The sequence below is a fragment of the Phacochoerus africanus genome, chromosome 16, assembly GCF_016906955.1.
Source record: "Phacochoerus africanus isolate WHEZ1 chromosome 16, ROS_Pafr_v1, whole genome shotgun sequence".
NCBI classification, from domain to species: domain Eukaryota; kingdom Metazoa; phylum Chordata; class Mammalia; order Artiodactyla; family Suidae; genus Phacochoerus; species Phacochoerus africanus.
Genome location: NC_062559.1, coordinates 55,222,521 through 55,235,272, shown reverse-complemented (window position 1 = coordinate 55,235,272; position 12,752 = coordinate 55,222,521). Strand labels below are relative to the sequence as shown.

General features: G+C 45.1%; 1 pseudogene; it reads right to left on the bottom strand.

Moving 5' to 3' along the window:
* Nucleotides 1-735: 735 nt before the first annotated feature.
* LOC125117336 (tropomyosin alpha-3 chain-like) lies at nucleotides 736-1,582 on the bottom strand (annotated as a pseudogene).
* Between the last annotated feature and the right edge of the window lie 11,170 nt (nucleotides 1,583-12,752).

Here is a 12,752-nt window from a genome sequence, read left to right as displayed (position 1 = left end):
TAGCCTGGGAACCTCCATGTGCCATGGGTGCGGCCCTAAAATAGCAAAAATAAAGGACCACATACAAATTGGTAGCCAAGCATTCCAGGGGGGAGGGAGCAAATAAGTGGTCGCCTCAACAGGAGGAGCACATGGTCCCTTCTGGAAGCAGCTGGGAATGGGGTCGAGGATTTGGTCTCAGAGAGGCCTCATCATCCCAATTCGTTTGGTCACTTCCGATTAAAAACATAAAAGTTGCCCAAAGATACTGTAAAGCTGAAAAACTGAATAGCCCCCCCCCCCGACACTTTTTTTTGCTAACTCCTGGAATCACCTTTCCGGTTTGGCAGGTGCTTTTGGCAGAGCGCCAAGGGTTCCCAGGTGGAGGCCTTTCTCTGGGCTGCGGGCCTGACGGCTCTCCCTCCTCTGTGCAGAGGGCAATGTGGATTGAGCTGAAAAGTACCTTCCAAAAGTGAGCAAGGGATTAGGCTGCTGCTTCAAAACCGTGAAATTATCCGGAATGTGTTTTACAAATGGTTTTGCTCCACCACCACCAGCGAAAAAGGTAATTACGAAGTGCGTGCCTCGCAGGCCTTAAAGACACGCGGCATCGGGCTCGGTCCCCTCCGACGTCCCTCTCAGCGGCGCTCAGCCGCGGGCCCGCGGGCATCTCCCGGGGCGGGGGCCGGTCGGGGTCGAGGGCACAGCGGCGGGGGTGGGAGAGGCGGCGCAGGAGGACGCGGCCTCCGGTCGAGCTCAGCCCTCGGGCCGAAGGGGGCCCGCGGGCAGGGGCGGGCGGGCCTCGGGGCACTCGGAGGCGCAGGCAGGGGCAGCGGCAGGGCGGGCCGGGCCCCGCTCCGCATTCGGGTCAAGCAGAGCCGGGTCCGGCATCCTGCGTGTGCAGAGGTGTCCTCTTTGGTCCTTTTCGGGGTCTCTTCCCAGTCGTCCCGCGTCCCTTCCGGCTCTGCCACCCGTCTCTCGGCAGACGCAGCGGCGGCCGCGGCCTCCTGCACTTGCGCAGCAAGACTGCTTCTCTCTTCCCCAGAGCTGTGTCCTTCTCGAGGGCGCTTTTCTTCGGCAGCGCTCAGACCTCAGACCCTTCGGCCTCGGGCCCCTCAGCCTGATCTGCTCCTCCCGCTCTGGGCAACGGGCCGCCGCCCGCTCAGCTCGCTCCTCGGTGCTTCCAAGTCCCCCTCAATAACTTAGGGGCCCGTCTTCGTGGTTCCCGGCCGCCTCTTCCGCCGTGTGCTTGGCGTCTTGGAGCTGGACGTCCTGGCGTTGTTCCATTTCTTCCTCATCTCTTAAGGCTCGGTTTTCGGTAACTTTCGGACCCCTCTCGCTCTCATCAGCAGCTTTCTCAGCTTCCTGCCGCGCTTGCAGGGCAGTGGCCAGGCGCCCCTGAGCGCGGCCCAGCTCCTCTGCAGCCAGTTGCCTCCTACAAGGAGGCCACCTCAGCCTCGGCCTGTTCCCGGGCTCGCCTTTCTCCCTCCACTGCCCGCTGGAGGCGCTGGGCCCTCTCCCCCGCATCATCGGGCTGCTGCTGCTGCGGACCCTGGATTCTCTGGCAGCACGGCCTGGATGGGGGTGATTCTGGCCATGGCATCCCCAGCTCCTGCTTTGCCCTCGGGTTCCTGCCTCCTCTGCGCCGGGCTGCCACCGCTTCCCACCCCTGCTTCCACCTGCTCCGCCCTCAACCAGAGGGCTTCAAACCCGTCTGCGTCAGTTTGGTCGTGCCATATTCTTTTATTAAATACTGGTAGCCACCAATATCAAAACTCTGATGGTTAGCTAATTCTCCACAGTCTGGTGGTTCTGTCTTGCTTTTTTTTTTCTTTTGGCTGTGCCCTCAGCATGGGAAGTTTCTGGGCCGGGGATTGAACCTGCGCCACAGCCGTGGCTTGAGCCACAGCAAGGACGATGCTGGATCCTTAACCCACTAGGCCATCAGGGAACTCCTCCGGAGTCTGGTTTTAAAGCAGTGTTTCAGAACAAATTCTGACACCCACACAAATATTTATTCGATAAACACTTTTAGCAAAGCAGGCACACAAATCATCATGTAACTCAGTCTGCAAGTTCCACGGGGACCTAGCTGTCTGTTCTCTGAGTGCTCTGCAAACACCTTGACTGAGGGCCCATTTGAAGCAAATGCAGCCGCAGACCAAAGATAGAAGTTAGGTGACCTGATAATTGGTGAGAGAAAAGCCTTTAAAGTTGGGCTTGGCAACATACTGCAGGTGCCATCCTGAGGGCTTTGCCAGTTCATGCAAAGACCAGGCGTTCCTAAATAACTAACTGTATACCTCAAATGCCACTTATTTAACTAATTTAGCCATTTCTAACCGTCTTTGCCCTAATCATGAAGCCAGTAATTTCGCCAACACAAATCGATTTCAATACTCAGTATGTAAATTAGCACAGGGTCTAGTTTGGATTGAAGACAAAGAGGGCTGTAGCCTCGGGATAGCTGTGGCCTTTCGGATGAAATGCTGGCTGACCCCCTTTGAGTGTGAACTCCTGATTAGGATAAGTGACAGCCGGAGGGTGTGGATTAAAATTAACACGTAATCCATGTACGTCATGCTGTCTGGGTTACTGTATTTCTAAGCAAATTATAGACAACGCAGGGCTTTAAGATACACGCGGCTTCGATACCATTTTAGTTCCTTCCAAATAGTAGCAAAGCTCAGGAAGAGCTTTGGAAGGATGGAGTTTGACCCTCCCTGAAATTATCTGTATTAAATATACTCCTTAATGACAACTCTACTAAGCTAGGAAAAATGTCATTTTAAGGTTATTTGCTTATCTATCCTTTACTTCTCTGTCGAAGCTCGCAGGCCTAGGAGAAAGGCAGAATTCTTCTTAGGGAGGAATAAAATAGCTTACCTGACACTCCGAGTCTGTAGAGATAACCTGGAAACTTAGGATGGAGGCCAGTAGACAGCTAAACTAGCCGGCGTTATAAAGTAATGGGAATTCTCCCCCCTCGGATAAAATGAGTCCTCAGGAGGCTCCAAGATTGAGTGGGAGTTGGGGGCAGAGGAGGAGAGATGGAGAAAAAGTGATAGAGCCGAGAGGAGGGACCCAGGGAAGTGGAAACGAGTGGAGACTGGAGGGAAGAAAGACCCACGCAGGATCATCTGCAGTAGAGACGACCCCGGGATCTTAGCACAGTGACGTCTAATACTCAGTTTTATGTGGTTGCCAATTCCAACCCGTCTGTGTGTAACTCACTTCTGTTAGCCTAAGCCTTCAATAAAATGCCTGCTACACTGAACAGCTGTGGTTAGTGGTCCTTGGAGGAAATGAAAGACAAGAGCTGCGGCAGAGCATGGATTAAGGGAGTTCAGAGAGAGGACAGCCGCCTGGGCATTGACCAAGGGGTATCTGTCTCGCTCTGAACTCAACAGAGCAATTAAGAATTCAGAAAGAGGGGAGTTCCCGTTGTGGCTCAACAGTAATGAACCGGGCTAGCATCCATGAGGACATAGGTTCGATCCCTGGCCTCACTCAGGGGGTTATGGATCTGGCATTGCCATGAGCTGTGGTATAGGCTTCAGATGTAGCTCGGATCCCACATTGCTGTGGCTGTGGTGTAGGCCAGCAGGTGTAACTCTGATTTGACCCCTAGCCAGGGAACTTTTGACCCCTGCCGCACCTGTAGCCATAAAAAGACCAAAAAAAAAAAAAAAAAGATTTCAGCAAGTTCATGCATTTAGATAGGAGGTGACCAGGAATTCTAAAATCTTGGGGAAGGCTTGAAATTCCTACAATTCCTGTAGCTTAAGTTGGCGCCATCCTACTTCAGATATTAAAGGACAGGAAAGCCCCAAGAGACCACAAGACATCTAGACCCAGAAGGTATTTTATTAAATAAAAACAGATAAGTCTAGGATGCATCACTTGACATGTGGTCCATTTGTTACATTTTGTCCTAGATAATTAAGCAAGTTGAACTTATAGTGGAATAATGAGAAAACTTTCATCCAATAATGACTGTCCCCAAATACAGGGAGTTTATTCGAGGATTTTTGTTTATTCAACTGAGAAAATGAATTGTTTTCTTATGTTGGAAATTTTTGGGTTTTTTTAACCCTCATTTTAGGACCGTACCTGTGGTATATGGAAGTTCCTGGGTTACTGTTTGAATCGGAGTTGCAGCTGCAGGGCTATGCCACAGCTTGTGGCAGTGCCCAATCCTTAACCCAGTAGAGGCCAGGGATCGAACCCACATCCTCATGGACACCATGTCAGGTTCTCAGGCACTGAGCTACAACGGGAACTCTGAAAATTGTTTTTTTGTTTGTTTGTTTTAAGCCAGCAATTTTCTTTCTACCGTTAAAAATACACCTTTGGAGTTCCTGTTGTGGCTCAGCAGAAACAAACCAGACTAGTATCCATGAGGATGCGGGTGTGATCCCTGGCCCCACACAGTGGGTTAAGGATCGGGCGTTGCTGTGAGCTGCAGTGGATGCCACAGATGCGTCTCAGTTCTGGTGTTGCTGTGGCTGTAACATAGGTCAGAAGCTGTAGCTCCTGTTTGACCCTTAGCCTGGGAACTTCCATATACTGTACCTTTGACCCATAAAAAAAGATGTACACATTTATTAAAAATGTTTTGATGCCAGATGACTTGGTGTTTAAAGCAAGATCGCAACATAAATCATAGCTGCTGCCTCTACGCCCCGCCCGGTACCAGGGGTCTGGCATGGCACCACGCGTTGAAGCTACACAGAGAGGAAGTAAGTCAGTTGACGCCCTCTTCAAGCTCCTGCTGGGAGAAAGGGAAATACTGTTGGATTGCACGGAACCTGATGATTCTTTCTGAGCAGCCTTTCAAAACCTACTGTGACAACTTTGAGATCATAAAATAAACATTCCTGTAAAATGGATCCCAAAGACGGTTTTTTTTGGTCTATTTTCTAGGGCCACATCTGCGGCATATGGAGGTTCCCAGGACAGGGGTCTAATTGGAGTTGTAGCCGCTGGCCTACACCGCAGTCGCCCAAAGAGGTTTTTTGTGCTGAGGATGTTCAGGGCGGGCCCAACCCCTAGGTTCTGATTCTGAAGAAGCCAATGTGCCTTTGAGATTAAAGTTTATTCAGAAGCAAACCGTCTCTGGGCATCATTTCCCACCCTGTCCAAGGCGTTGTGATGGTTCTCAAGATTTGTGATCACCTGGGGCTCCCCATTCCCCTTGAGTTTTAACAGGTCTAAAAACACTAGGCTGACAGTATCTGGAAAATCTGATCATTTTTATCTTATAGGTACCACTCACGGTTTGTTCCAACACATCCAGCCTTGAGACAACATTAAGAAGGAGGTCACTGGATGCTTATTGGGCTTTCTGAAGCGTGAGTGACATGATCCAAAGGATGGCAGGAGAATTCTTTTGCAGTGTGTTGTGGCGCTGGGTCCAGAGTGGGCGAGGTACTGGTTACCATGTGGAGGAAGTTTGGGACATCAAGTCCTGGTACTAGAGTTGCAACTGTTATTTTTTTATTTGCATTTTTTTCTTTTTTCTTTTTTTTTTTTTTAGGACTGCACCTGCAGCATATAGAGTTTTCCAGACCAGGGGTCAAATCAGACCTACAGCTGCCAGCCTACACCACAGCCACAGCAACGCCAGATCTGAGCGAGGTCTGTGGCCTACACCATAGCTCACGGCAATACCTAATCCTTAACCCACTGAGCGAGGCCAGGGATCGACCCTGCCTCCTCGTGGATACTAGTCAGATTCATTTCCACTGAGCCACCACGGGAACTCCTATAGTTGCAACTTTTCGACGAGAAATGGGAAGACTGGGAATGATTAGAGAGGGGTAAACGGCGTCGGTGGCTGGCTCTCTGAATGAGTGTGTTGGAGCTGAGGGCACAGGTAAAGGGGGTGCAAAGGCGTGCAGCAGATGACCTGCGCTCTGGCCCCTTACTTGCAGTTTGGTGTCTCGACCATCTTCGGTCCCCCTTTTCCTTCCACATCATCTGGCCACGCCGGATGGGCCCGACTGTGGTAAATCAGATTTTGAACTCAGGAAACATCCCTCCCTCCCTTCAAATCTGTGTGAAAACTTATTACCTCTTTTAGCCTCAGTTCCCCCATCAGTAAAATTCGTGTAATACTATGAAGAAGATTTTGGCTAGTTTACAACATTTTGTAGAATCTAAGATATGATTGATTATAAAACATAGTTATTTTATGCTCAGCTACGGAAAGAAAAACACTCAACGGAACCATCACACCATCAGCTGTAAAACGCATGCTGATGTTGGAGATGCTGAAAGGTGAGATCTTGAATCCAAAGAGATGACGAATGAGATATTTAGTGTTAAGAGGTCTTTTAACACAGGAAGTATTATGCAAAACTATTTTATTTGTTTATTGAAATGTATAATGACATGAACCTGATGGATACATAGAAATGATTAGCTTCCTTCCATTTCTGGCACATGAGCATGAGGAATTATCCCCTGAAATTTGGGAAGGCAGAGACTTTCTGAAAAGCCTGATATTACTGTGGATGAACTAGTAATTTGATTATAATTTGCATAGATGATCTGACCTATTTTTTACTTTAAAATTTGCTTCTTGTAGATAGTACAGAGCTGGATTTTGATATTTTAATCAGTCTGACAATATTCTCTACTTTCTTGGATTATTTAGTTTGTTTCACATTTCTTGTAGTTACTTACATATATGGATATATTTCCAACACCTTATTTTATGCTATTTTTTCCTGTCTGTCCTATTTCTCTTTTTCTTTTAAATTATTGATCCTTCTTCATCCCATTGTTTTTACTCTACTATTTTGGATAAGATGTACTTAATTCTATCCATCTAGTGATTGCTTTAAAGTTATAAATTTTATGATTAAGAAGATTTGAAATTAATCAATAGGTCATTTCCACTTTTGGTCAACAAAAAGAACTGTATTGCTTTCTCATCTAAACGACTATAAAATCAGACAAAATTTGCATAGCAATAGCCTTAAACCATTGGCAACAGACAACAAAGAACAATGATCTCTAAGAGAAGGAAAACACATTAAGTTGCACCCTATGAGTACATCAGCTCACAATGAGGGAGAGTCTGCAGGTCACAGGTAGGGAGGGGTGAATCCAAGAAGAATCCAACTCTCTTGTTGAGTTGAAGGAACAGAGTTTGGAGAAGGATGGCAATGGGAATTTGTGGACAGAGAGAGAAAGTGCAGAGGCAGTTTTTGGCTGAGTATCAGTTGGTGACCATGTCTGAGGAAACTACTGAACTTGGGGAAAGGACCCCTGGAAAGGAATGGGCAGAATAATCTTGAGGGCTCACAGAAGGTCCAGGGGAGTTTGCTTAACCAGCCAGAAAGAAAAGACTTCCTACTCACAGGCTATCAAGTAAAGTTCTCAGGAGTGTTATTTGTCAGCAATGGGATCAATCTAGAGTAACGGCTGTTCTGCACACAAAATATATAAGCAATGCTCATGAGGATCAAACTGATCCCCAGCAACCTAACTCTATTGCAGAACCAAGGCTGAAATTATTTAAAGGAATGATAAAAGTAAGTCACTCAACAATATAAAATCCACGATGTCTGGTAACCAATGAGAATTTGAAAAGAAAGAAACAGGAAATAAAATCCGTAACTTAATATATATGTGATAAATATATATACAATATAAATGTATATATAATAAACATGTTTTAATAGATACATTCAAAGAAATGATACAGATAATAAATTTAATTGATAAGGACATGAAACTATTAAACATCACATGTTCAAGAGGATTGGAGAAAGTATAAACATAAGGAAAAAAACTCAAGTCACCTTTTGGAAATTAAAAAGTATAACTGTAATTTAAAAACTAAGAGATGGGAGCCAAGACAAGATGGCTAAGTAGCAGAACTTGAGCTCACCTCCTTCTACAAAAACATCCAAATCACAACTAACTACTGAAGTTTGGACAAATTGAGATGGCAAAGGAATATATTCCAGATGAAGGGACAAGTTAAAATCCCAGAAGAGAACTAAGCGACATGGAGATAGGCAATCTACTGAGAAAGAGTTCAGAGGAATGATTGTAAAGACAATCCAAGAAACTGGGAGAAGAATAGATGCACAGAGCAAGAAGCCACAAGACATTTTTAAAAAAATTAGAAAAAAAATAAAGAAAAACCAGAGTTGAAGACTACAATAACTGAATGAAAAATATATTAGGAAAAAATCAGAAGCAGAAAAAAATGAGGCAGAGGAATGGAAAAGTGAGCTAGAAGACAGTGATAGAAATCATGTCACAAAACAGAATAAAGAAAAAGGAATGAAAAGAAACAGGGACAGTCTCAGAGACCTCTGGGACATCATTAAACACACCAAAATTCAGGGGTCCCAGAAAAAGAGAGAGATCAAGGGCCTGAAAAGATATTTGAAAAGATATTGGCTGAGAAATTCCCTAACATGGGAAAGGAGACAGTCAGCCACGTCCAAAAAAATGCAAAGAATCCCATACAGGATCACCCCAAGGAGGAACAAGCCAACACACATAGTAATCAAACTGACAAAAGTTAAAGACAAAAATATTGACAGGAATGAGATAAAAGCACAACAAATGACATACATGACAACCCATAAGGTTCTCAGCTAGTTTTTCAGCGGAAACTCTGCAAGCCAGCAGGGAGTAGCAAAATATATTTAAGGTGATAGCAGGGAAAAACCTGTAGCCAAAAATATCCAGCAAGGCTCTCATTCAGATTTGATGGAGAAATCAAAACCTCTACAGACAAGCAAAAGCTCAACAAATTTGGTACCATCAGACCAGCTTTACAACAAAGGCTAAAGGAACTTCTTTAGGTGGAAAAGAAAAGGCCGCAACTAGAAACAAGAAAGTTGCAAGTGGGAGAGCTCACGAGTACAGGCAAACATACTGTAAAGGCAGGACGTCATCCGCACACAAACGTGATGTCTAAACTAGTCGTCCTAGTTACTAGAAGAGGAGGAGGTAAGAAATGCAGAACATTTGAAATGCATTTGAAAGTAGGAGCTCAGTGATTTAAAACAATCATATGCACATATAGACTGCTACATCAAAACCCCCCGGTCAACACTAACCGAAAATCTGCAATAGATACACACAGGAAAAAGAAAAAGGAATCCAAACGACACTACAGACAGTATTCAAAGGAGAAGAGAACAAAAGAAGGGAAGAAAAAAGACCCACAAAAACAAACCCAAGGCAAGTAACAAAATGGCAAGAGGAACCTACATATGGATAATTACCTTAAATGCAAATGGATTAAGTGCTCCAACCTGAACACAGATTGACTGAATGGACACAAAACAAGACCCATATGCATGCTGTCTACAAGAGACCCACTTCAGATCTCGGGCTGTGGAAAAAGGTCTCCAAGTGAACAGAAATCAAAAAAATACTGACATCAGACAAGGTAGACTTTAAAACAAAGACCATTTCAAGGGACATCACATAATGATCAAAGGATCAGCCCAAGAAGAAGACACAGCAATTGCAAATAGATATGCACCCAACATAGGGGCGCCTCAATAAGACAAATTCAAGCCGCCGTAAAAGGAGAAATCTCCAGTAACACGATAATAGTGGGGGACCTTAACTCCCCAGTTACTACAGCGGGCAGATCACCCAGACAGAAAATCAATGAGGAAACACAGGCCTTCAGGGACACAGTAGAACATTCCATCTGAAAGCAGTAGAGCTCACGTTTCTCTAAAGTGCACATGGAATATACAACGGAGAAAAGATAGTCTTTTCCATAGGTGGTGTTGGGGAAACTGGACAGCCACATGTAGAAGCATGAAATCTGAACACTCTCTAACACCATACAAAAAATAAACTGAAAAGGGATTAAAGACCGAAATGTAAGATGAGATACAATAAAACCCTGAGAGGAAAGCATTGGCAGAACGCTTTTAGACATAAATTGCAGTAGGATCTTTTTTGATCCACTTCCTAGAGTAATGAAAGTAAAAACAAAAATAAACAAATGGGACAAAATTTAAAGCTTCTGCACGGCAAAGGAAACCATAAACAAAATGAAAAGGCAGCCCTCAGAACGGGTGAAAATCTGCAAAACAAGTGACTGACAAGGGCTTAATCTCTAAAATATACCAATGGCTCACGCAGCGCAACACCAAAAAACAAACAGCCCAAAAAACTGCCTGTTTATATTTAGAAAATCTAAAGAGACCTTTCTCCAAAGATGACATGTAGATGGCCAGCAAGCACATGAAAAGATGCTCAACATCACTAATTAACAGAGAAATGCAAACAAAACTGCAGGAGGTATAACGTCACACATGTCAGAAAGACCATCATCAAAAAGCCTGCAGGAGCTCCCGTGGCGGCTCAGTGGAAACGAACCTGGCCAGTATCCATGAGGATGCAGGTTTGATCCCTGGCCTCGCTCAGCGGGTTAAGGATTGGGTATTGCCATCAGTTGTGGTGTAGGTTGCAGATGCGGATGGGATCTGGGGTGGCTGTGGCTGTGGTGTAGGCTGGCAGCTGTAGATCCCATTCCACTGCTAGTCTGGGAACCTCCATATGCTGTGGGTGTGGCCCTAAAATGACAAAAGAAAACAAAAGCCTACAAACAATACATGTTGGAGAGGGTGTCTGGTCCCTCCACTGCTGGATGGAAAGTAAATTGGTGCAGCCCCTGTGGAGAACGGCATGGAGATTCCTTAAAAACTAAAAAGAGGAGTTCCCGTCGTGGCGCAGTGGTTAACGAATCCGACTAGAAACCATGAGGTTGCGGGTTCGGTCCCTGGCCTTGCTCGGTGGGTTAAGGATCCGGCATTGCCGTGAGCTGTGGTGTAGGTTGCAGACGCGGCTTGGATCCTGCGTTGCTGTGGCTCTGGCGTAGGCTGGTGGCTACAGCTCCGATTCGACCCCTAGCCTGGGAACCTCCATATGTCGTGGGAGCAGCCCTAGAAAAGGCAAAAAAAAAAAAAAAAAAGCAAAAAACTAAGAAGAGAACTACCTCATGATCCAGCAATCCCACTCCTGGGTATATATCTGGAGAAAATCATAATTCGAAAGGATACATGCACCCCAGTATTCATTGCAGCACTATCTGCAGAAGCCAAGGCGTGGGAGCAACCTAAGTGTTTATCGACAGAGGGGTGAATAAAGAAGGTATGGTGCACATATGCAGTGGAATACTACTCAGCCGTAAACGCATGAAATAATGTCATTTGCAGCAACATGAAATTGAGCTAGGCATTATCTGAATATATAGAGATTATCAAGTGCAGTAAGACAAAGACAAATATCACTTATATGTGGAATCTGAAATGATGGAAATTAACTTCTTGACACAACAGAAACAGAGTACAGATTTCAAAAACAAAGTTACGATTACCAAAGGGGAAATGCGGGTGGGGGGAGGGGTAAATTAGGAGTTTGGGATTAATATCTACACACTACTACATATCAAATAGATAATTACAAAGGACCAACTGTATAATACACAGAACTCTATTCAATATTCTGTAATAACCTATATGGGGGAAGAATCTAAAAAGAAAATATATGTATGTGTATCAATTTGCTATACACTTGAAACTAACCCAACACTGTAAATTAACTATGACTCCAATATAAAATAAAAACACTAAAAGCAATGTGGCCATATGGGTGGGCCCTAATCCAACATGACTGGTGTCTTTATAGAAGAAGAGGTTGGGACACACACGCAGGGAAGACCAGGAGGAGGCACTGGGAGAAGGTGGCCTCTTCTGCGAGCAAAGGAAGTTCTCAGGAGAAGGCAGCTCCTCTGGTTGACACTTTGGTTCTGGACTCTAGGTTCCAGAATTGTGAGAAAACCAGTTTCTGTTGTTTAAGCCATCCAATGTGCAGAATTTTGTTATAGCAGTTCAAATTCATATGGGGACTGATATACTGTGATTTATTTTATTTTATTTATTTTTGCTTTTTAGGGCCGCATCCGAGGCATATTAAAGTTCCAGGCTAGGGGTCAAGTCAGAGCTACAGCTGCTGGTCTACACCACAGCCACAGCCACATGGGATCTGAGCTGCATCTACAATCTACACCACAGCTCATGGCAACGCCAGATCCTTAACCCACTGCGCAAGGCTAGGGATAGAACCCGTGTCCTCATGGATCCTACTGAGGTTCGTTACTGCTGAGCCACGATGGGAATGCCCTGATTTATTTTAAGACATTTGATTTGATTACCGTCCAGTAATCATGCAAACATTCAGCTGTGTGTCAATCATTCAGGGACGTCATTGTTTGGAAAAATTGCTGGTAAATAGCCCAAAGTTGCCTATTCGGTCCTCATGTACTAGACTCATATTGAGTGAGAATATTGCCCTTTGCCCTAAATCATGAGTAAGATTGGTAAACAAAACCCCCCAAAGCCTCCGCGGTATTTACGCCTGGGCTATTTAAAGTGTATTTCATGAAGCCTTCAGTAGCTGGTAGAGTCCACGACCAGACGTCTCACTGGGTAGCTCAGTTCTAGCTGGTGTTTGCGGGCAGGTGTCAGTCTGCTGTATTGAGAACATTTTAGAAGACGCACTTGGTCACACCTCCCCAGACTCTCTTGGAGGAGATGGGTTGGTTGGTCTATCAACTTTCAGATTTATTTTGAATTCAGTATTAGAGGATTCTTCTGCTGCTTCATCTGTTCTGTCTACCATGTTCAGCACTAAGGCTACAGGATACTTGCCATTGCAAATATTTTCTCAGGTAGGAAACAGTAACCTTCAGCCATCCCCCCACACAGGTGTAA